The sequence below is a fragment of the Oryctolagus cuniculus genome, chromosome 15 (assembly GCF_964237555.1).
Source record: "Oryctolagus cuniculus chromosome 15, mOryCun1.1, whole genome shotgun sequence".
NCBI lineage: Eukaryota > Metazoa > Chordata > Mammalia > Lagomorpha > Leporidae > Oryctolagus > Oryctolagus cuniculus.
In genome coordinates, this window is record NC_091446.1 from 84369956 (window position 1) to 84391116 (window position 21161).

A 21161-nucleotide genomic window follows, 5' to 3' on the forward strand; every position below is an offset into this window, starting at 1 on the left:
CAGGTCCTACAGTTTATTGGTTGAACTGGAGGCAGCTGCGTAGAAGCTGTTTCCTCCTCTCCCAGCGCCATATTGTGGGAGAGCAGATGCATAGAATAAGTCTTAATTCCAGTAACTTAGTCTAGTCCGAGTTGCTCCCCACAGGAGCAAATACACAAGATGTCTTCAAAAAATTCTTAGAGAGGCTAGTGTTGTGGCACAATATGTTAAGTCACAACTTGACTGGCATCCTGGACAAACACAAGTTCCAGTTCTGGCTGCTCTACTTTCGATCCCGCTCCCTGCTAATGTGCCTGGGAAAGCAGCAGAAGGTGGCCCAAGCGCTTGGGCTCCTGCCGCTCACATGGGAGACCTGGATGGAGTTCCTGGGCCCTGGGTTCAGCCTGCACCAGCACTGGCCAGCCGTTGCAGCCACTAGGGGAGAAATATTCTCTCTCCTCTCTTTCTCTCTCTCTTTCCCTCCCTCTCTCTTTTCTCCCCCCTCTGTAACTCTGCCTTTCAAATACTTAAATACTAAAACAAAGATCCATAGAACATGTGCATTGTGAAAAAGCTATTCAAAGATTTCAAAGAAGTCTTCTGCACCATAATACACTTAAGTTTTTTTTTTTTTTTGGACAGGCAGAGTGGACAGTGAGAGAGAGAGACAGAGAGAAAGGTCTTCCTTTGCCGTTGGTTCACCCTCCAATGGCCGCCGCGGCTGGTGCACCGCGCTGATCCTGATTCCATTTTTCCATGAACTCTTTGTAGTATCCTTGTATTTTTCATGTGGAGTGGATGGGATTGAGAACCACGGGGTAGACTCTAATAGGTGAAATAATGTCTCCAGACATCTATGGATTTGTTGCCTTTCATGGATCAAAGGGATTTTGTAGATGTGATTAAGTTAAGGAGCTGGAGGTGGTGAGAGTCTCAATGTATTCAAAAAGTCCTTAAAAGTGAAGAAAATGGAGTGATTTGAGGACTCGACTGGCGATGGCTGGCTTAGGGATGGAAGGCAGCTGTGAGTCTTTTTGGGCAACCTACAAATCTGGGAAAGACTGAAAAGAGAGGCGAGATAAGAGGAGGAGGAAGCGGAGGAGGAGCGCCAGTGCCACCGCTGCCACCCTCTCAGTATCTTGCTTTGCCCATGGTGGAACTCATTTTGCACTTCCAACCTCCAGAAGATAATCAGTCAAATCTATGCGTGTTGAGCAGCTAAATCTGCAGAATTATAGAATCATGGGGCAATGTCACCCACGGTCTCTGATCCACTCGCGATCGTTGCGTAAGGTGCAAAGCGTGCGTCTGGCTTCGTTCTTCACGTATCACGCATCCAATGGTTGTAGAGGCATTTGTTTAAAAGATGTCACCTTTCCCATCGAGGGACAGTGACTTTGTCACAGATCGGCCGTTAGTACTTGTGCAGGTTTATTTCTTGGCTCTGCGTCATGTGTCTTGATGCTACACGTCTCTGATTATGTCCGTTTTCCACTCCCTTGATGGTTGTAGCTTGTGTAGGGCTTGCCATCAGAATTTTGGGTGCTCCAGCTTCAGTCTCTCTTACACTGTGGTAACTGCTCTAAGTCCCTTGAGTTTCCATATACATTTTAGGATAGTTTTTGGATATCTACAAAACACATTACTGGCTTTTGGATCGGATCATGTTGACATTCAAAATCAAGTTCAGGAGAAATAACATTTAACACCGTTGAGTCTTTGAATATGTAAATACAGAATTATTGATTTCCTTTCATCTGAATTTGTGGGTATTATTTTTAAGTGTTCAACAATCAATAGCTTATGACATTGGTAATTGGATAATTTCTTATTTCTAGGTTAGCCCAGTTGACGGTTTCTTAATTTTCTCCATCTTTTCAAAGAACTAGCTTTTGATTATGTTTATAGCTTTCTTCTCTTCAAGGCATTGATATTTGCTCTAATTTTATCATATTTTTCCTTCTATCTTTAATTAAAACTTGCTTTTATTCCTTGATTCTCCCATGCTGGAAGATTAGGTCACTGATTTAATGTATTTCTTTTTTCCAAATATACACACACAATGCTTTAGTTTTCTTCTCGGGGGGACAGACGTGGTGGCACAGGGTTTAAGCATCCCAAATCAGGGTGCCTGGTTCAAGTCCGGGCTACTCGCCACTCCCACCCAGCTTCCTTCTAACGCTCCTAAGAAGGCAGCAGATGATGGCTCAAGTACTTGAGTCCCTATCTCCCTCACGGCACACCTGACTTGAGTTCCTGGCTCCTTGCTTCGCCTGGTCCAGCCCCAGTTGTACACATCTGGGGAGTGAACAAGCAGATGGAAGACCTCTCTCTTCTGTCTCTCCCTTTGTCGGTCTGTAACTCTACCTTTCAAATAAATAAAATAAATCTTAAAAAGAAATGAGAATCTTCCTCATGCTGCCGCTTGCTCTGTGTGAAATGAACAAAGCTATTCCAGCTGTCTTTGCACTGACGTCAACATAGCATAGCTTTTCCGGCTCTTTACTTTAAACTGGTCTGAGCTGTTATTTTTATAGTGATCTTACTCTGCACAGCTATGGTTGATAATATTTTTAATGCACGCTAATAGTCTACCCTTTAGTTTGTTGCCTGGGCCATTCACATTTTACATCTCTTTTAAAAGAATTTTATTTATTTAAAAGGCACAGTTACAGAGAGAGAAAGAGAGACCTTCCTCTGATGATTCACTCTCCAAATGGCCACAACAGCCAGGGCTGGGCCAGGCTGAAGCCAGGAGCCTACTCCATCAGAGTCTCTCACATAGGTGCAGGGACCCAGGAACTTGGGTCATCCCATATGGGTACCAGTTTGAGTCCCGGCTGCTCCACTTCTGATCCAGCACTCTGCTGTGGCCTGGGAAAGCAGTGGAAGATGGCCCAAATCCTTGGGCCCCTGCACCTGCGTGGGAGACCTAGAAAAAACTCCTGGCTCCTGGCTTCGGATCAGCACAGCTTGGGCCATTGCAGCCATCTGGGGAGTGAATTGGAGGATGGAAGACCTCTCTCTCTCTCTCTCTCTCTCTCTCTCTCTCTCTCTGCCTCTCCTTCTCTCTGTGTAACTCTTTCAGATAAAAAAATAAATCTTTGAAAAAAAATAGAGCAGAGGAGGATGGCAGAAGAGGGATATGGGACCAAAGACACACGTTGATGGGCTTGCAGTGTGGTGCAGTGGGTTAGGCCTCCTCTTGCAATGCTGGCATCCCACATCAGAGCACTGGTTTGAGTCCTGGCTGCTCCCTGCTAATACACGGAAGGCAGAACCCGGTGTCCCAGGTGCTTGGGTCCCTGCCACCTCCATGTGAGACCTGGATTGAGACTCCTGGCTTTCAGCTGGCCCAGCCCTGGATGAAGCAGCCACTCAGGGAATTGAACCAACAGATGGATGATTTCCCTCTCTCTCTCTCTCTCTCTCTCTCTCTCTTATCTTACTCCTGCTCTCTCTGATGCTGTGCCTTTCAGACCAATCAATCTATCAGATAAACAAAAGATGCACCCTGAGAAGACCTGTGGGAAGGCCATTCCGAAAGAGAGGGTCAGTGCAAGGGTCCTGGGGTAGGAAGCAAGTTTCCTATTTCTATGTTTAAAGGCCATTTTTTCCCAGGAAGCTTTTGTGCTGCTTGGGAGGAGCTAGCCGCAAGGGGTAAATCTGCAGATGCAGAGGTGGGAGCGACTGTGACAGGTGTAGTCCGAGGCCCGTGCTGAACAGTGCTCTAAGCCAGGTAGAAGTAAGGACAGAGCGCCGAGTGCCGAGCGAGCAGGAGCCAGCCTGGGAGGCCAGGCTAGGAGAGCGCCGAGGCGAGAGAGCAGCACGCGGAGCCGGCGGCAGCTGGCCGGGTTACCACAGGTGGGGAGCTTCTGGGCAAAGGCAGCGCCAGGTGCAAACTCAAGGCTCACCAGAGGGCGGGGCTTGCTGGGCCATGGGGTGAGCAAGGATGCAGGGAGCCGAGTCGGGAGGGGCCCGGCGGGGCTCACCAACCCTTAGACCAGAGGCACAGGTGCACGGGGTGGTCCCTGGGCTCTGTGCGGGTAGGCGGTGCACTGCTTCCTCAAAGGGGCCATACAGGGCTTCTCATTCCCGTCCCCCAGAAAGGTCAGAATCTGGTGACCATCAGGGCAACTTTGCTTCCTTTTGTTTTCTCTCTCTCTCTCTTTTTTTTTTTTTTTTTTTTTTTTGACAGGCAGAGTGGACAGTGAGAGAGAGAGACAGAGAGAAAGGTCTTCCTTTGCCGTTGGTTCACCCCCCCAGATGGCCACTGCAGGCAGCACACTGCACTGATCCGAAGGCAGGAGCCAGGTACTTCTCCTGGTCTCCCATGTGGGTGCAGGGCCCAAGCACTTGGGCCATCCTCTACTGCACTCCCGGGCCACAGCAGAGAGCTGGCCTGGAAGAGGGGCAACCCAGACAGAATCCAGCACCCCGACCGGGACTAGAACCCAGGGTGCCGGCACCACAGGCAGAGGATTAGCCTATTGAGCTGCAGCGCTGGCTTCCTTTTGTTTTCAAGGGCATGGGGACCACAGCCATGCTTTAGGAAGATCTTGCGGGCTGTGAAGGATTTGGAGGAGGGAGCGAGTGGTCAGGTGCCCCTAGGGAGCCGCGTAACCCAGTGAGAGGGTGGTGAGGAGGTGGACAGCAGGGAGGGGGCACCGGGATGGACAGAAAGTTGGCCCACAGCCCCCAGCAACCTTCCCAAAGCTGGAAGATCCATGTTGACATATTTTCTGAAGGGTGATGAGAGAAGGGGGAAGGCTGGAAAGAGGCATCGGAAACTTTATTTTTCCTTTTTTAAAGATTTATTTATTTATTTACACAGAGAGAGAAGAGACAGAGAGAGAGAGGAGAGAGAGAGAGAGAGGTCTTCCATCCACTGGTCCTCTTCCCAGTTGGTTGCAACAGCTGGAGATGCACTGATCTGAAGCCAGGAGCCAGGAGCTTCTTCTGGGTCTCCCACATGGGTGCAGGGGCCCAAGGCCTTGGGCCATCTTCCACTGCTTTTCCAGGCCGCAGCAGAGAGCTGGATCAGAAGAGGAGCACCTGGGACTCAAACCAGCACCCATATGGGATGCTGGCACTACAGGCGGTGGCTTTCCCCACCACCCACAGTGCTGGCCCCAAAGCCAACCTCTTGCTCTCTCCCCCGAGCACTCCTAGCAGGGGGCTGGCAGATGGTGGGGGGGGGGGGCTTGGATGGGTAAATCAGGACCTGTGGGGTCCACAAGGTCTTTTGTCAAGCAGAGTCCCTGGGGTGAGGCGGAAATCAAGGTGAGGGGGCGGTGCTGTTGGACTGACGCACAGTCTGTCCCTGCTGGTGTTCTGAGACTTGACCCCGATGGAGGGGACCGCGACGGAGGCCACCAAGGTAGCCCAAGAAGCACCCAGAGTCCCTCTTCAGCCGGCAGGCCACCAGCATCCAGACTGAGCAGGGCGTTGATGGCGACCGCTTGCTTTGTCTTCTTAAGGAGCCTGAGTCTCCATCAGGGGCTTGGGTAAACATTAGGATCAGAGGCCTCTAGGGGGAGTTGTTCATTGTCAAAGATCTGAGAGCAGAACAGCAGGGACGCTCGGCCACTGTCTCTCGGCTTTGGGAACCCTGGGCACCAGCGCGGAACCTCTCCTTGTCTTCTTTGCAGGGCATGAGTCGAGGGTCTTCTGTGTCCAGCTCAGCCTGGGGCACGGGCAGGAAGCAGTGGGGCATGTCCAGGGGTCCGGGGTTGGGGGGAAGCCCCTGGCTCATGCCAGCTGCTGGCCAGGAGGCAGAGACTACAGAGAAGGCTCAAGAATCAGAGTGGGAAAAAGCATTTAGGGCTGGAAGGGAAACCCAGGCAGGAACCAAGGGTGGGGAGGGGTGGACCGTCCGGAGCCACCTCCCCCTGCAGCCTGTGTGTAAGACCAAGGAAGTGTGAACTCTGCACTGCACCTGCGCCCCCTCTCCGACCCTGCTACACCTCTGGCTTCTGCCCACCCCACTGCCACTGGCAGCTCCGCCCTGGGGGCAGGCGGTGGTTCACAGCCACTCCTATATCAGGCCCACGGTTCTGGGCACTCTCTGGCTTGCTCCTGGAGAGAATGGAAGAGCCAAGCTGGTGAGTGAGAAGACAGCAGCACTGGCGGGTGGGCCCAGCCCCTCAGAGACACTGAGACAGGGTGTTGATGCTGGCGCCTGCTCCACTGGCACCCCAGCCGCATCCCCCCAAGTCAGACTCTGCAGGAAGAAAACAGGGGCCAGCGTTATGGTGCAGCAGGTTAAGCTGCCACCTGTGATACCAGCATCCCACGTGAGCACTGGTTTGAGGCCTGGCTGCTCCACTTCCCATCCAGCTCCCTGCTGATGCACCTGGGAAAGCAGTGGAGGATGGCCCGAGAGCTGGGGCCCCTACACCCACACAGGAGACCTAGATGGAATTCCTGGTTCCTGATTTTGGCCTGGTCCATTCCCAACCATTGTGGCTGTTTGGGAGAGAACCCACAGATGAGAGATCTCGATCTCTCTCTCTCACTCTCATTCTCGCTCTTGCTCTCTTGCTTTGCCTTTCAAATACATAATTCTTAGTAAAGAAAGACTTCCAGGCAGTATAAACCCTTCCTTAGCTGGTTTCAGAAAATCTTGGTCAAGAGAGCAGGCGCAGTGTCCCCCATGGGACCCAGGATGTGCGGAGAGCTGGGTGAGGCCAGTGGCACGGGCCACGTCTGGCACCCCCTTGGCTCTGACTCAATGTCCCCCATGGGACCCAGGATGTGTGGAGAGCTGGGTGAGACCAGTGGCACGGGCCACGTCCAGCACCCCCTTGGCTCTGAATTACAAACTGGCCCCCAGGAGGGGCTGTCTCTCCTTGTTCCCCGCAATCTGCACTACTTCCTCCCAGAAATCCCGCAGCTCTAATTCCCCCTACAGCCCCAGACATGGAACCACAGCAGTGCTTGGTCCTTTATGGAGCTTGATAATGACGTAGGTTTGTTTGTTTGTTTGTTTGTTTTTTACAGATAGAGTTAAACAGAGAGAAAGGTCTTCCTCCCGTTGGTTCACCCCACAAATGGCCGCTACAGCCAGCGCTACACCAATCTGAAGCCAGGAGCCAGGTGCTTCCTCCTGATCTCCCATGCGGGTGCAGGCGCCCAAGCACCTGGGCCATCCTCCACTGCCTTCCCAGGCCACAGCAGAGAGCTGGACTGGAAGAGGAGCAACCAGGACTAGAAACCGGTGCCCATATAGGATGCCAGCGCTGCAGGCAGAGGATTAACCAAGTGAGCCACGGTGCCAGCCCCTATCATGACTTAGGTTTTGAAACTCAGACAAGAGCCGCTCAGCTGGAGAACACAAAATGTCCACAGTCACTTGGAGACCGCACTGCTGGCATTTGCTGGACTTAACTGAAGCAGTGGCCAGAGCCTGAAGTCTCCCCTGCCTCTGTGACACGGCCACCCTCACCCCCACACCCACAGGAGCCTTCACAGAAGCACAGAGGGTGGGGAGCTGTTGCTCCCCCTCTTCGTGGAGGAACGACACAGGACCCTGCGCTGTTCTTTTGTCTGCTCGGCCCTCCCCGGGTTTGCTGCTGGTTCTTCCCGGGTTGGCTACCGTCCCTTCACCTTCGTGGAGGGGCAGGCCCCCTGCCACTTTCCCCACTTCTGCAGGGGAGCGGCACACCGCCGGCCAGCTCTCTCGGGGGCTGCTCAGGTGTTCCTTCAGATAGATGTTCCTGGTGCATGTTGTCTCCCTCCTCCTTTATAGTCCTCTTCCACCAATCCCAACTCTGCTACCCACACGCCGAGCACGCTGCTCTCCTCCAATCAGGAGCAGGTCCTACAGTTCATTGGTTGAACTGGAGGCAGCTGTGTAGAAGCTGTTTCTCCCTTCTCAGCGCCATATTGTGGGAGAGCAGATGCATAGAATAAGTCTTAATTCCAGTAACTTAGTCTAGTCCGAGTTGCTCCCAGTTGCTCCCCACAGGGAGCCCTGGAACAGCAAGACTCCTTGCACACCAGGGCAGCAGGCAATGCTTGCCTTGGGGCCGTGCACGCCTCTCGGTGCCTCTTCTGCCTTTGCAGGACTATATTCAACCATCTCCACCAGGCTCCCTGCCCCTAGAAGGTCTTGAGTCTGTGGTCCCCCTGTGTGTAGGGAATTTTTTTTCTTTAAAGATTAATTAATTAATTTAGATTTATTTTATTTTATTTGAAAGAGTTACAGACAGAGGTAGAGACAGAGAGAGAGAGGTCTTCCACCCAATGGTTCACTCCCGAGATGGTCGGAATGGCCAGAGCTACGCCGAACTGAAGCCAGGAGCCAGGAGCTTCTTCTGGGTCTCCCACACGGGTGCAGGGGCCCAAGGACTTGAAACATCTTCTACTGCTTTCCCAGGCCATAGCAGAGAGCTGGATCAGAAGAGGAGCAGCCGGGACTAGAACTGGCGCCCATATGGGATGCTGGCTCTTCAGGCCAGGGTTTTAACTCTCTCTCTCTCTCTCTCTCTCTACCTCTACCTCTACCTCTGCTCTGCCTTTCTGTAGCTCTGCCTTTAAAATAAATAAACAAACAAACAAATAAATAAATCTTTAAAAAAATTAAGTCTGAAGTCCATGCAGATTTTTTTCTATCATATGCACATGCACGAACTTTTTTTAAGGATCCATCCTATGCACAGAATTCAAAAAAGAAAAAAAAGAAAAACTTCGCAGCAAAATAAACCTTTGAATCGTATTTTCCACCAACACAGAAGTATTGTTCTGTGTTTTCCACGGGCCAAGCTGAACTCAGTCCCTGTGCCCAGCACGCACGGAGGGAGCCTGGTTAGGTGGGCTTGGACGACCAGCTGCGTGACTAGGCAGACATACATCCAACAGAAGGACAGAAAGAGAAACCCAGCATCAGACACACAGAGCTTCGGAAGGTGCCTGCAGGCCCCCTGCATGTCTCTGCCGCTGAACAGGTACACAATGGAAGCCTGAGACACTAATCCATGATTAGTAAGCCCCATCCCTTAATGCTCAGACAGCCAGCGTGTTAGGCCTGGTGTGCGTTCCACCAGCCCCATGAGCAGCCCTGCACAGCACCGAGCCCCCGTTCTATGGCTGGCTGACCTGGTGGCACGGAACCAGGCCTGTGTGTGAGCCCCGGCTCTCCTCTGCTCTTAGCTGTGTGATCTCAGGCAACTTGCTTAGCTTCTCCCAGCCTCGGTTTTGTCTTCTAGAAAATGGCTATAATAAGAATGCCTGCACCTAGGGCTGGCGTTGTGGTACGGTGGGTTAAGTCTCTGCCTGCAATGCTGGCATCTGAATGAGTGCCTGCTCGAGTCTCGACAGCTCCACTCCCGATCCAGCTCCCTGCTCATGAGCCTGGGAAAGAAGAGGAGGATGGCTCAAGTGCTTGGGTCCCTGCACCCACATGGGAGACCCCAGTGAAGCTCCTGGTTCCTGGCTTCCAGCCTGGCCCAGCCCCAGCTGTTACAGGCTTTCTGGGGAGTGAACCAGCCGATGGAGGCTCTCTCTCCCTCTCTCCCTCTCTCCCTCCCTCCCTCTCTCCCTCCCTCCCTCTCTCCCTCCCTCCCTCTCTCCCTCTCTCCCTCTCTCCCTCTCTCCCTCTCTCCCTCTTTCCCCTCTCTCCCTCTCTTTCCCTCTCCCCCTCTCCCTCTCTCCCTCTTTCCCCTCTCTCCCTCTCTCTCCCTCTTTCCCCTCTCCCTATCACTGTAATTCTGCCTTTCAGATAAATAAGCACATCTCTAAAAACAAGAACGTAAGAATGCCTACACTAAAGGGTTACTCTGAGAATTGACTGTGATGACACTTATAGGTCCCTTAGCATAGCGTCCCTGGGTAGTGGTTATAGAGGGTGCTGCCATGCTGTTGCAAAGTGCTTTGTGGGACACACACTGAGAGGGAACCACTGGCTCCCCAAGTCAAGGGAGACTTCCTGGAGAACACTGGCTTCTGGCAGAGTCTCACCAAGTCACCGTCTGGGGAATGGGGCCCCCGGGAGAGGAGGTGCAGTTGGCCTAGGGTGCAACCACCAGCAGCGTGAAGATATTTGAAAACTAAAATGCCAGAGAGCTCACTAAAACAAGCCTTGACCTGGCCACTCGGCAGAACCCTGGGAAGAGAGTGATGTGTATGTGAGGGATTCAGCTCCCAAGATCAGATGAGACTGGGCGCGTTCAGGGTGGTGTGGCCGGAGACATGGGATTCAGCGTCACAAGCAACCCAGAGCCCACGACAGCACAGGGAGGCAGCAGAGCCCCAGCGCCTCCGTGCACGGCCCTAGCTGGAAATGGGGCCAGCAGGTGTCATTGGTGACAGCAGAGCCTGATGCACACAGAGGCAAGACAGCATGAAGCCGGACAGTTTTACATCTCCAGGCCAGCAACACAGGGCTGGGGACCTGTCACAGACCCAACCTGCTGACGCCACACTGGCTTATTTATTTATTTATCTATTTAAAATGTATTTATTTGAAAGGCAGAGTTGAGAGAGAGAGAGAAAGAATCTTCCACTCACTGGTTCACTCCCCCAGATGGTCTCAACAGCCAGGGCTTAGCCAAACGGAAGCCAGGAGCCTAGAACTCCATCCTGGTCTCCCATGTGGGTGCACAGCCCCAAGCATTCGGGCCATCTTCTGCTGCCTTCTCAGGTGCATTAGCGGGGAGCTGGACTGGAAGCCTAGCAGCAGCCAGGACTCGAGCCGGCACTCTGATAGGGGATGCTGGTGTTGCAGGCGTGGCTGCACCCCCTTTCCCACAATGCCAGCCCCAACCCTGCAGGTTTGAACCCCAGTCCCCAGAATCGTGGGGTGACAGACTCCTGTTGCTGAGCCTCCAGTTTGCTGTTGTCTGTTACTGCACTAGCTCCCAAGTTGCCCCCACTTTCTGCTCCCACGTGGACCTATAGGAAGGGACCTCCCCTCACTCTCTCTTGGCGAGAGGACCTGGCAAACAACCTCGGGCCCCTCCCTGAGCTGGCTTCTGGAACATTCTTCATCAACTAGACATACTCTGCTCAGGTGAGATCACGTTCCTTGTCTGGACATAGTCCTAATCCCCCCACACCCACACACATGCACACACATGCACACACACACACAGTGCCTTAAATAACATGTGCTCTACTGTTGGCTGCAAACAACTTGGCCAAGGGTGTTTATGACCCGGCTGGAAAGAGGAAGAGTTCACTTCCTGTCTCAGACCGCAGCTGCAAGGACCTCTCCAGGGGGCGAGTCCTTGTCCCAGCCAACCCTCCTGGACTCCCCCTTTCCGCCCCATGGCCCTGCTTTGGTGTCTGCCTCAGCCCCTCCCACCTGCAATGACCCTTGCAGCCTGCACCCCTCGGGTTAAGGTACAACTGGATCTTCCGTGCTGTTTTCCAAAGCCTTTTCCCATCCCGGGAAGCCGCAGTGCCCAGGAGGTTTCTGCTCCGCGCCAGCACAGGCAGGTGTGCTCCTCGAACAAGAGAGGGCCCCTCCAGCCAGGCTGCGTCCATCTTCCACGCGGGAAGACAAGCGGAGCCACGTTCTGGCTCACGGGTGTCCTTAAAGGCGTCGCCTTCCACGCACTTGCACCTGCAGACAGGGCTTCCAGCGCTGGTTCAGGCAATGGAGAGAGCTTAGCAAAGGCTCTGGCGTCTGCCCCGGGGAAGAAACAGGAGCGTTGCCAACAGGTGACTTCCAGAACTCTTCCGGGAACTGAGGTCAACCCACTCTGGGAAGTGTTCATGCAGTGTTTGCTTACCCGGACAGACACCACCAGGTGCCACAGGAGAGTTGGCTAAAGTTTTGGTCTATATGTATTTCTTAAACACTTATTTATTTCAAAGGCAGAATGGGGGAGAGAGAGAGAGAAAGAGAGAGAGAGAGAGAGAGAGAGAGAGAGAAAGAGAGGTTTTCTATTCACTGGTTCACTCCCCAAATGGCCCCAACAGCCAGGACTTGACTAAGCCAAAACAAAGAGCCTGGAACTCCTCCCTGGTCTCCCACGTGGCTGTGGCAGGAACCCAAGCACTTGGGCCATCTTCTGCTACTTTCCCAGGTGCATTAGCAGGGAGCTGGATTGGAAATGGAACAGTCGGGACTTGATTCAGTGCTCATACGGGACACCAGCATCACAGGTGGTTGGCTTAACTCACTGTGCCAAAATGCCAGCCCCTTGTTGCCTATTTTTATCTATTTTCTTTTGTACTTTATTTCACTCAAAAGTCAGAGAGAAAGATCGAGAGCTCCCATCCGTTGAGTCACTCCCCAAATACACACAACAGCTGAGGCTGTACCAGGCTGAAGCTGGGAGCCAGAAACTCAATGCAGGTCTCCCATACTACTCAATCCACCACCTGCAGCCTCCAAGGGTGCTCATTAGCAGGAAGAAAGCTGGAACTGGGAGTGGAGTTGCGGCTTGAACCCAGACACTCTGATGTGAAACGTAGGAGTCCCGAGTGGCATTTTTTTTTTGACAGGCAGAGTGGACAGTGAGAGAGAGAGACAGAGAGAAAGGTCTTCCTTTGCCGTTGGTTCACCCTCCAATCGCCGCCGCGGCCGGCGCGCTGCGGCCGGCGCACCGCGCTGATCTGATGGCAGGAGCCAGGAGCCAGGTGCTTCTCCTGGTCTCCCATGGGGTGCAGGGCCCAAGCACCTGGGCCATCCTCCACTGCACTCCCTGGCCACAGCAGAGAGCTGGCCTGGAAGAGGGGCAACCGGGACAGAATCCGGCGCCCCAACCGGGACTAGAACCCGGTGTGCCGGCGCCGCTAGGTGGAGGATTAGCCTAGTGAGCCGCGGCGCAGGCCCCGAGTGGCATCTTAAGTGCTAACCCAAATGCCCACCTCTTCAGCTAAATGATTTTTAGTGAATTAATGCCAAGTGGGCATAAGAAGATGGGCCCATGAGGAAGACAGACCTGCAGGTGCAATAACACCCTCCCTCAGACTGTTCCTTTGTGAGCTCCAAAAGGCACACACAGAGAAAACTTCCAGGAAGATCTCAAGCCAGCTTCTCTCCTGTGCTGGGCAGAGACCATGTTGGAGCAGCAGCCTGAATCTTCAGAGAAAGAGAGAACAGGGGCCATTGCCGTCCAGGGCACCCGTGGACGTCCACGGCCAGGAACAGCAAGGGCAGTCGTATGTGTGAGAGGCTCGGGAAAACACGCCAGATCCAGCACTGAAGCTGTGAGATGGACGGGAGCCCCCAACAGCCAGCCTCACGGAGCCCACCAAGGGGATGGCCTTCCCCTTCCCCCAATGCCAGGCTGTGAACTTGGAGCAAAAGCAAACACGGAACATCGCAGGGAGCTGCGTCTGGAAGATTTTCTCTAGGGGGCAACACAAAGCGAAGACCCCCAAAACAACCAAGGAGCCCCCCCATACCAGGCAGAGTACAGGCAGTGAGACAAACACTGGCAAACGGTGTGCACTCCAAGCCCCAAATCAGAGCCATCTGAAAAGTCTCTGGTGCACCTGAGCACCACCAGAGCAGCCACAAAGTTCAAGTGCAGCCAAGCTCCTCACTCTCTGCACACCAGTCCTGCACACTGCAGGCCCCCTGGAAGCAAGGGCTTGCTCACGTCCAAGCACAAAATAATATTTACCTTCATGGCCACTGCCTCACCCAAGATGCCCAACTTCCAACAGCATCAGCAGTAATAAAGAGAGAAGCCTGAAAAGGCACAAAGAGCAGGAAACAAAATGAGCTCAAAGGTTGTGGTAACTCCTAGACCAGGAATGCACCGGGATTGTCGGGGAATCTAGTGGAAGAGCTACAGAAATAGAGGGGAAATGTTTGCAGAGAAATAGAAATTTCTTTTTTTAAAAGATTTATTTATTTGAGAAAGTTACAGAGAGGCAGAGGTAGAGAAAGAGAGAGAAAGAGAGAGAAAGAGAGAGAGAGAGAAGTCATTCTCCCTAAATGGCCGCAATGGCCAGAGCTGGACTGATCCGAATCTAGGAGCCCAGAGCCTCTTTCAGGTCTCCCTCGTGGGTTCAGGGGCCCAAGGACTTGGGTCATCTTCTGCTGCTTTCCCAGGTGCACTAGCAGGGCGCTCGATTGGAAGTGGAGCAGCTGGGACTTGAACTGGCACCCATATGGGTTGCCAGCATTGCAGGCAGCAGCCACAGTACTGACCCCAGAAACAGAAATTTCAAGAATCAAATAGAAAAATGAACATGAAAAACATAACAACCTACACGAAGCATGCTTTCAGCATGCTTATCAATAGACACAGCTGAAGAACAAATCGGTGAAGTTGAAGACACATCAATAGAAATGTGCTAAACAGAAATACAGAGAAAAGTAAACTTTGTTTTTAGAGAGTAAAGCATGCTATAGTGTGAATGACTGTTTCCCAAATCAAGGATTTGGTATTCAAAGTCTTACGTTGATGATACTAAGAACATAGAAACATAATTCAATTATGCTGTTGGATGTAGGATCTGTGGGAAGTGATCAGATTGGAATGAGCGGTTAGGGCAGAGGCACATGTTTAAATCCTGTAAGCATTAAAAGAGAGCATGTATGTAGACATATACCTGCACATGTATTTGACCATGTGATTCTCTGTACAACCAGGACTCTGCCAGCAAGTAGGTTCTTGACAGAAGCTGAACTGAAAGGGCCACCTGATTTCAATCTTTGAACATCCGGAACCATGAACCAAAATCCACCTCTTTTCTTTATGATGTTGGCTGCCTCGGGTGTTTCAGTAAGTGATGAAAAGCTAAATAATACAGTCTATCTGAGAGCTCTGGAAAAATAGTAAACATTTCAAGACACCTGAAGGTAGAATTCCAGAACAGAAAGACAATGGAGTGGGAGAAATATTTGAAAAAATGGCATCTGAGAAATTTCCTAAATTAATGACAGGTGTAGAATCACAAATTCAAGACACTCAGTCAAACTCCAAGCAGGATAAGCATGAAAATAACACACACACACACACACACACACACCAAACAGAAAAGACCTATACTTATATCAAAGTCATTGCAAACTAAAGACAAAGAGAAAATCTTTGAAGCAGTCCAAAGAAAACCAAGCACATCACCTACAGAGCCACAGGAATAGTAATGACACAGACATCTTGTCAAAAGCCAGGGCAATGCAATGCTATATTCAAAATGCCTAAAGAAGACCATCTCAGCCCACATTTGTATATCCAGAAAAAATATCCTTCAAAAACGTAGGAAAAAATTAAGATTTTAGCAGACAAACAGAAATGCCGTAATTCATCCTAGCAGACTTAATCCACAAAAAAAATTAAAGGAGTTCTTCAGGGAGAAAAAATACGATATGTAGGAAAACTGGATCTGTACCAAGAAATGGAGAGTACTGGAAAATGGGGTAAGTGAAGCTAAAATAGCATTTGTCCTTGTTTTTAAGTGCTCCACAAGATAGCTGACTGTTTAAACCAATAATCGTGGCAATGTAGTTTGTTCCCATTGCTTACAGAACAGTAAAAGATGTGACACTAACAAGGAAAATGGAAGGGATGACGACTGAAGAAATTCCCTTGCAAGACATGTGAGGTGGTATACTAGCATTTGGAAATAAATTCGGATTATTTAAAAATGCAAATTTCAAACCTAGGGCAACAACTGAATGTACACAGTCACCCTTCAGTACGATGAGGGACTGGTTCCAGGTTCTTCCGAGGATACCAGAACCCACAAATACTCAAGTCTCTTATATATAATGTCATAGTATTTGCATAAAACCCACATTCGTCTTCCTGTATAATTTCAATCATCTCTATGCTATTAACATCAATGCTATTTCAGAATAGCTATACTATATTTATGGAATAATGATAAGGAGAAAATGTCTGCACGTTTCAGTACAGATGTAATGGTTTTTGTCAAACATTTTCAATCCACGCTTGGGTGAATCTGGAGGTGCAGAATCCATGGGTATAAAAAGCAAGTCACAGCAGAGATGAAATAGGTATGAGAAATACTGCCTTAAATGTTATCCAGGGAGGCATGGTGGGGACCGGAGCTCCCAGGATGGGGGACCACTGGGTTACGCTGAAGAGGGTTGCTCAGGACCAGTGCCCACACTGTCCTATTTTCAACATATGCGAAAATCAGTTCTCACCTTTGCTGCTGGGGAAGTCGTCCATTCATAGATTGAATCGGATTTTATCACTGGTCCTTTAAGACAACGATGTCCAGGATTTTATCACTGGTCCTTTAAGACAGCGATGTCCAACTTGCTTCAATAACAACAACAGAACAGATGCATTTGATAGAACGTTATTGGTCCGAACAAAAGCTACATGATTTGAAATATGTGACAATGACAAACTAGAAGGCTCATTCTGCTCTACATTACATTGGTGGCTTTCATCTTTTTAATGCATTTTTTACTTCTAAACAAAAAATAATTAGCAAGTAGAGAAACAGACCTACACAAAGTTTTCTTCTTAATGATGCAGTATTCATGTCTCTTTTTTTTCTTTTTTTTAAAGATTTATTTATTTGAAAGTCAGAGTTAGAGAGAGAGAGAGAGAGAGAGAGAGAGAGAGAGGTCTTCCATTTGCTGGTTCACTCCCCAGATGACCGCAATGGCTGGAGCTGTGCCAATCGAAAGCCAGGAGCCAGGAGTTACTTCCGGGTCTCCCACATGGGTGCAGGGTCCCAAGGACTTGGGCCATCTTCTATGCTTTCCCAGGCCATAGCAGAGGGCTGGATCGGAAGTGGAGCAGCCAGGACTCGAACCTGTGCCCCTATGGGATGCCAGCACTGCAGGAAGCGTCTTTACCTGCTATGCCACAGCACCAGCCCTGCATTCATGTGTCTTAATTCATTCATCTCACAACTATCAAAAAGAAAGAAAGAAAGAAAAAAAAAACAGGAGAAAGAAAAGTATTCTTTCCACCAGGGTTGTCAGGGCTATTGACACAGAATTTAGATGGAGTTTTATCAAAGTTGGAATAACAATATCTGTTAGCAAACTAACAGTCATCTGTTTATCAGGGTGGCCAAGGCATTAACTCCCTTACAATGAGAGTTTGGAATGCTGTCCAACATTGAAAGCAACTTCACCGAAACAAGGAAATTTCTCATGAAAAAGGCAGACTGGAAGCAATGGAGCGCAGTGCGTGCAGCCGTAAATTTCCCCCTGGAAAGCGCGGCTCCGGATGGCTGCGGCTCTGTGTGCAGACGCCTTTGCTCCAGAGACCCAGTGACTCCCCGTGAACTCGAAAAGCCGTTCTTCTTCAACGGACGTTCAATCTTCCGTTCTCAACGTCGGCCATCAATTACTCTTCCCAGGAATTTCTGCACTTTTTCATAATAAAATCAAGATCTCAAGAAAATACACCCAGAATATTTGAAATGCTGTTTTTTTAAGAAGTACATTTTTCCTTTAAATAAAGCTTTTGTAAGTTAAAAAAAAAATGTTCCATGAGATGTGATGAAGCTAAGTTATGCAAAGAGCCACCGTGCAAGTCAGGTGTGCACGACCAAGACCACACTGCAGTACACTCTGCTGCTCAAGAGCCAGCGTCCTGGCTGTGAGTTCAGAACTCATCATCACTGCCTGCAGACCAGAGGTGCCCCTGGGTCCCTAACCCAGCCCCGCACCGCTGAGTCCCCCCAAATACACCCTGAGCAGGTGCCAGGCTAGGTGCTGCAGCGCCACTCGCGGAAAGGAAGTGGCATGGCAGCCGTATACGCCAGGGATGCGTTGAGATCCCTAGTGGATGACTGAAAGCCGTGCACAGCACCAGACCCTGTGTCTACTGCGTCTTTCCCCTAACTATGCCTGCATGATAAAGATTGACTTGCAAATTGGGCTCGACAAGGATTCATAACAACGGATGCGCGACAGTGGATGCATACACTGTGCTAGGAGTTGTGCGGTTGGGTCTCTCGCTCTGCAAGTACCCTCTGTGAGGGCCTGAGTTGACACGGCGCCTATGGGAGGAGACGGGGATGCAGCCAGGTCATGGTGCCTGCGAGTCAGGACGAGGCTGCTGAGAGGACCAAGCACAAGCACTCACACCAGGCTGGTGGCGTCATCACTGAGCCGGCTGCTGGAGTGACTATCGGGCAGGCAGTGTATACAGCAAGCACACACTAGACAAAGGACCCAGCAGGGTGGAGTGAGGTTTCCTCAGATTCCTCAGCATGGCGCCCCTGAGTTCTTTCTGGAAGGTTCCATGTGTTATCTCCAGATCGCGGCTGACCCCGGTAACCACCACAGGGATCTGCAGGTAAGGGAGGGGGCACTGTGGCCCTGTTTTCAAGAGGCCATGTCATGAAAAGGCGACATGACAGCCCAGCTACCTCAGCAGGCCTTAAGGGCCGAGGGCAGGCGGGAGGAAAACTGATTGACAACGCCACACCCTATCACGTGGGCAGCCAGCGTTGACAGGAAGGGAGGGCCGGCCACCGAAGACGGAAGTGACAGTCTGATTGGTCCAGCTCCTGTCTGTCTTATTTGCATGCCAACACGGCACCTCGTGATTGGCTGCTGCGGTGGAGACAGTATGAGGCCGGACTAGAAATACTGGAAGATCCGCAGCCACGGAGGTAATAATGCCAACCCCAGGCAGTGGAACTCGACAGGAGGTCAAGGGGCAGGCCAGACAAGATTTGTGCGGGGCTGGGGTTGTTTGACCATAAAGGAGACTCGCGGGACTGCAGCCCCCTTGGCACACGGCACTTCACTCTGCGTTCTGCGCAAGCGTGGTTTATTTATTTATTTATTTATTGCACACGACACACTCAAAATGGCGGCTGTTGCCCATCAACGCCATTCCGGGGAACAGTCAGCTATGGGCCGCACTGGGCAAGGGCACATGTCGGGCCGGGCGCTAACAGGTGCGGAGGGGTTTCTTTTGCAGTTTGACGGCCTGGGAGGTGGAGGTGGAGGCGGGGTCAGGCCCGGAGGGCTTTGGTTGAAGGGATCCTGCTGCTATCCTCAGTCCTGAAAGGGGGCAGCTCAGGGCAAAGGGCCAGCACCTTCTCCAGGGTTCCGGAAAACCTGAGCGTGGGGACCCACTGAGGGTACTGGCCTGGAGGCTGGGTGGGCTCGCGCCAGCCCGTGTTCTCTGAAGACGCCTGCACCCAGGCCGAGCGGGTCAGGGCGTGGGCTGAGGCTGGGAGACGGAGGGAGAGAGACTGGGGCAGCGGGAGGTGGCTCCCACTGCGGCCCGGGGCACTGCGGCGAGCTGGGCCCTGTCCTTTCTGGGACAGCCTCCACGGGTGCCAGGGCGGATGGCAGAGGACGGACAGGACCAAGGGGCCCAGCACTGACGTCGCATCATGGGCCCGTGTTGGAAATGTTCAAGCCTTGGGGTGGTCTCGAACTTGATCATGCAAGGTTGCGCAGGAAACCTAAATGCCTCCAGATCGCTCCCAACCGCTGATGTCTGAGGCGTGAGCACACAGAGCGCAGAGCGCTAAGAACGCCCGGGCAGCATGAAGAAGGACCCACCCAAGCTATGCCCTGCAGCGAAGGTCTGACAGGGAGTACAAAGAGATCAACCCACCTGGCCAGAGAGAGACTCAGAACAACAGAACCCAGAGTAAACGACTGGCTCCTTGCAAGACAGAAAGTTAATTTAAAGGAACTTAGCTTGAGAGTAGAATGCACATCAAAAACATTTCACAGGGCCGGCGCTGTGGTACAGCGGGTTAAAGCCCTGGCCTGCAGCGCTGGCATCCCACATGGGCGCAGGTTCAAGTCCTGGCTGCTCCCCTTCCGATCCAGCTCTCTGCTATGGGCTGGGAGAGCAGTGGAAGATGGCCCAAGTCCTTGGGGTCCTGCACCAGTGTGGGAGACCCAGAAGAAGCTCCTGGCTCCTGGCTTCAGATTGGCGCAGCTCTGGCCGTTGCGGCCATCTGGGGAGTGAACCAGCAGATAGAGGACCTCTCTCTCTCTCTCTCTCTCTCTCTCTCTCTCTCTCTCTCTGTGTGTGTATATATATATAACTCTGACTTTCAAATAAATAAATCTTTTTTTAAAAAAAAAAGAAACTTTGCTGAATAGCATAGTATTAATAGTATTAATGAAGCCAAATGCTGGCAAATAAAAAGAAGACTGGCAAAACACAAAAACCATTGGAAGATTTTCCTGCAGCTCTCTCACATGAGCCCGTACCTCAAGAAATGAAGAGTGAAAAATCAGAGAATCCAAACTACCATTAATCAGGTTGCTCATTTGCTTATATTACACACATTTACACAAACATGCACGCTTGTGTGTGAATACGTCTTTACGCCTTGTGAGCCAAAATTTTGCATTCTTTTCTAGTGTTGCAAAACCTCACATTCCAAGAAAAAAAATCACAGAAATCACCTTTTTCACCTCCGCAGAGTAAAACTACGCCTGGCTCAGAAAAATGTAGTCTGTGCAGTAATCACAAGGAACAGTTTTGGAATTTAAAAAAAATCGGTCATAGAAAAACTTGAAATTGCTCATGGAATTACCTTGAAAACAGGCTCCTTATCAAAACCTTCAGGGTAGAGACTGTTCAATCCGTAGTTGTAGCATCACACGTATTTTCAGTAACTACAGTGAAATAATAAAAAGAAATGAATTGAGAATTCCATTTACTAAACATCTTACAATGAAATCACTAAAAGGAATAAAGCAGAAGTGGAGATGAACCCCAAAGTGAGGCCAGCAAAGGGCCATGGGCCCCAAAGGTGCAGGGTGTTGTTTTGGGTGAAGAGGGTGGAGGAACTGAACTGAATGGAACAAAATAGAATGCAATAGAATATCAGTCTTCCCCAGGAAAAAGAGATGTGAGAGAGAGAGAGAGAGAGAGAGAGAGAGAGAAGAGAAGAGAAGAGAAGAGAAGAGAAGAGAAGAGAAGAGAAGAGAAGAGAAGAGAAGAGAAGAGAAGAGAAAAGAAGAAGAAGAAGGAGGAGGAGGAGGAGGAGGGGAGGAGGAAGAGGTAGGGGGGAGGGAAGAAACAGAGTCCAAGAAAGCACACTTGTCCAAACTTAATTATAACAAATAGGAAACATAATTATGCATAATTATGAAAACCTGAATGAAGCACCCTCTTTTGTAGCAATAGGCAAATGATCCTAATGGACTTAGGAACCCACTGGAATTCCTAAGGCAAGGATGCAATCATCGCCAGCCAGCCAGGCTGCTCCCGGCAGGCACCTGCTGCACCCTCTTGGATGAGTGGATATGAGGCGGGGTGGGGGTGGAGGTTTGTCTCGGTTCGTTTTTT